This window comes from Mytilus edulis, chromosome 10 (genome assembly GCF_963676685.1).
Source record: "Mytilus edulis chromosome 10, xbMytEdul2.2, whole genome shotgun sequence".
Lineage (NCBI taxonomy): Eukaryota > Metazoa > Mollusca > Bivalvia > Mytilida > Mytilidae > Mytilus > Mytilus edulis.
Window position 1 is genome coordinate 53,539,801 of NC_092353.1, and position 4,601 is coordinate 53,544,401.

The window sequence follows — 4,601 nt, forward strand, 5'->3', positions numbered from 1 at the left end:
GGTGATACCCTCGGGGACGAAACGTTCATGAATTCACACTCAGCAAAACAGTCACAATCGGGTATAAGACACGTTCTGTAATAAAAAGATCAGACGACGTTGTAAAAATGTCCTTAGTAAGTTTGGACAAAGATACATCGTATTGATCAACCAATTCGTGATGGTGTTCGTAAGACATTAAGAGACACAGAACGTGAACAATAACAATTAAAGTACAACCTCAGCCTTAAGAGGTTGAATGCCATATATGCTGTATGCTGTGTTTTTTAAACACAAGCCGGATCAAATATTTCATTTCCAACTGACATACTAGGCCTATTTAAAAAGAAAATCATTCAAAGTGGATTTGAAATTAGTCACCTAACAGTTAACTGACGAAATGAAACATTCCATGGATCATTCATTATACATGTAAGTAGAGCAATTACAGTTAAATAATATGTTTTGGCCATTTAAGATTTCCAGTATCACACAAATAGGGCTACAGTACAACCTGTGACTTCCTCTTGGTTATGTCCACCTTCTTGTATGGTCACTATTGAATAGTATCCATTTATTGGGATATTCATTCTTGAGATATTGGCCATTCATTAGGGTCATAAAAATAGGTTGCTGTTTTATCTAACTATGTTACCTGTTGAAATTAATCTGAGTTGACATTTACAGCTTGTATGTTTCATTTAAATTTTCCTTTAACTGTACTCAGGTTCTTCTCAAACTGACATTTTACCTATTCTTGAAATTTAGAATGGACAAATGTTGTTTACGTCTTTGTTTATTCATGACATTTGATGATTTTTCTGTCTTTAAATTTACATAATTATATTCCTTGTTTTTCTAATGTTTTGTTGCTACGCTATTCTCTGTTTGTTTGTTTTTTTTTTTGCTTCGTATTCTATAAATTCTTCCTGGAAATAATTCGTCATAAAAATGTCAAAAATTAAAAATTAAAAGTTATTGACTAGCTTTTGAAAACAAAACAGAGAATCCTTTAAATACCGTATAGCAGGTTATTTAAATACCGTATAGCAGGTTATTTTCGCGGCTGTAAAACTTCGCGATTTTCACTGAACAAGGTATACGAAATATTTTAGCGGTTATTATTTTGGTGGGTTAAAAACATTTATTAATACCTTTGCATGTACACCTTTAATTATCGGAATTTAATTTTGCGATTTTCTTCTATCCGCGAAAATTTGAACCCCGTGAAAATAACCCGCTATACGGTTCTAGTAATTATTTTTCCAGTACAAACAGTTATTGTACATGATGTACATGATATTCATTTGTTCGTTTGCATTATTAAGTCATGCATTTAATCATGCATATGATATGTGTAAAGGAACTTTAAAGCAAGTGATTTAACAAGCCTGTTTCTTTACAAATTAAGATTATCAATATTATGAATATCAATCCAAAGTTGTGCAATCGATTTATCTATTGCTCAGTCTTTAGTCTGTGTTGTGTTTTTTTTACTGTAATCGTTTGTATTTTGGTCATTTTCTTTCTTTACCATGACGGACCATGACGTTGTTAGATTGTTTTCGCCTTAATTATGAGTTGGATGTCCTTTTCGCTTATATTCTGTTTCATTTCTTCAAGACATTAGGAACAATCACGTATTTAGCTTCGAATTCTAATAAGAACCACCCCACCCAACATTAACTTACATTTCCCATTTTAAACGCGCACACGCACTAACACATTTAATTTAACTTCAAAATGAAAAAATGAAAAGTCGTTGCCATAAATCAACAAACTTAAAATGTTGTTACTGTAGAAGGTTTTCTTGCTCATTTCTACAGATTTGGTACATGTACGAACTTTATATTATAGAGATATATATAGAATACTGGATCGCAAAACATGCTTTATAAGTAATTAAATAAAATATTACTAATAATCATTTATAATGATACACTCACGTTAAGTATTGTTTAAAATATCACTGGCCCAAGTTTCTTATTAACTGGATTTGCCTTTATGATGAGAGTTCAAAGCTGAATTTTAAAAAAATAAGGATGGATAATAAAGCAAATATCTAAAGTGCTATATGACCAAAATGGAAAAAAAAATATTTTGTAATTTATAGTTCAACTTTTACTTTGTAATTTATAGTTTAATTTTTACTTTGTTATTGATTGTATAACTTTCACTTTGTAGTTTATAGTTCAATTTTTACTTTGCAATTTATAGTTCAACATTTTTCTTTGTAATTATAGTTCAACGTTTACTTTGTAATTTATAGTTCAACTTTAACTTTGTAATTTATAGTTCAACTTTTACTTTGTAATTTTTAGTTTAATTTCTAATTTGTAATTTATAGTTCAGTTTTACTTTGTACTTTATAGTTCAATTGTCACTACGAAATTTATAGTTCAACTTTTACTATGTAGTTTATAGTTCAACGTATACTTTGTAATTGATAGTTCAACTTTTTCTTTGTAATTTATAGTTCAACTTATACTTTGTAATTCATAGTTCAACTTTTACTTTGTAATTTATAGTTCAACTTTTTCTTTGTAATTCATAGTTCAACTTTTATTTTGTAATTCATAGTTCAACTTTTACTTTGTACTATAGTTCAATTTTTACTATGTAATTTATAGCTCAACTGATATTTTGTAATTTATAGTTCAACTTTTACTTTGTAATTATAGTTCAATTTTTACTTTGTAGTTTATAGTTCAAATTTTACTATGTCATTGATTGCTCAACTGCTTATATGTCATTGATTCCTCTTTCACTATGTCATTTGTGATTCAAATGTCACTATGTCATTAGTGGTTCAACTGTTACTGTCATTGATAATTGACTCTTATAATCATAGTGAAGAAAAATATTAATTGCTGAAAAAGTTTACCAAAGAACGATGACTTTTTATTCAATTTAAGCATATTCCTGAATGATATTTTTTAATTTCTATAGAAGTACGGAAATGCTTCATTTCAGTACGTACAAGGAGCGAATATGAAACGTGTGTTTTGAATGGAGTTAAGTGCTTTGCATTTTGAGAGTGAGAACAAAAAATAAATATAAGACTTGTACTGTATCAAACAGGCCCGGAATATCTCTTGTTGAAACAGTTGTGGATTTCAGTAAGACAAAACCTCACATTAAAACATATCTTACTCTGCTCTGTCTAATAAACACATTTAAAGTGTAGTGTACATTTATTTACTTAAACTATGGGCATGATGGGGGAAACTTATATCAATTGAATCAAACGATAGACATTTTCAAAATTTTGAACAAATGGGAAACACCTGTCATATTCCTGACTTTTTCCAAAGAATGTATTGCCTTAAGTAAAATTTAGTTTTATAGCTTGACTAAGTTTAACTTCGCACTTGTATAAGACAGTTTGAAAGTTTTGTTAAACTTACAAAACTGGGTGAGAAAGAACAAAGAGACATTATGAGTTATTTTTTGGGACATCTATTGGTATACAACAGTCAATTGCAAAAGTCATGTGTAATGCATATACAGTGTATCAGTTGGTGTTATTATAATAAGTCTTATGCATAACTACAAAGATTTAAAATTACTTACAGAGCAACCCGATACCTAAAATAAAGGACAAGGTACGATAAGGCCTGTTTTATGCCTCCTATTTTTTCCATTTTTCAAATTTTGTTTTTGAAAGCTACTTTTTATGTTATAATATTCCTAAATGCTTGAAGTTTGTTAGGAAGAACTTTAAAACCACTAATTTGATCAACTGGGTGAGGTGAGGGGGTTAACTTTCTGGTAATATTCAAATATTGTAATTATTATTCACTTTTTAAGTGTTTTGTACAACATTTTTTTAGTTTTTAATTGCGTGCGCCAACGTGACCCAGGAATTTTTTCATTCCAATGTCATTAGCACTGTTTTTGCTGTCTAAATCGACGTAATTTTCTCTGGGTCACGGAGGCACACCCTATTAAATTTTAAGAAACAATGACCAAAAATTGTTATGTTTCCTTCTTTTGGTGTTTTTGGTGCCCTTTAACCCCCTTAACCTCACTCATTTTGCAAAATTAATAGTTTTGAAGTTCAGACAAACAAATTTCAAACCTTAGGGAATATTTTAACATGATGAAAAGCTTTCCAAAACAGAATTTGAAAAATGAGAAAATAGGGGGGCCAAAAACGGGCCTTATCGTACCTTGTCCTTTACAAAAACACCTTAGTTCTCAAGTCTGTGATAAAGTATTACATGTAGTGTACATTTAACTTTTCTGATTTCAACATTAACCGTTTTATTTGAACTAATTGTAGTTAGATATCAAATATAATACATGTCGGTTAAAGTATCATAAACATTTAAACTGACTATAAAACACTATAAAGCTTAAAAAACAAAAACAACAAAGATACAATTGTCAGCACTTCAGTTTCCCAGTACAATATTTGTCCATGAACATCGACAATGTAAATAAAAAAAGGAACTACAACGTTTTTTAATAATAAATCAAAAGTACGACTAATTGAATAAAGTATTTTAACTCGATAAAAATAGTATACTTACTTCTAAAAAAAATACTAGGTGATGTTAGTCAGTTGAAAATTTGAATGTTGAAAACAAAAATAATAATGAAATTCTAATGCAGGAGAT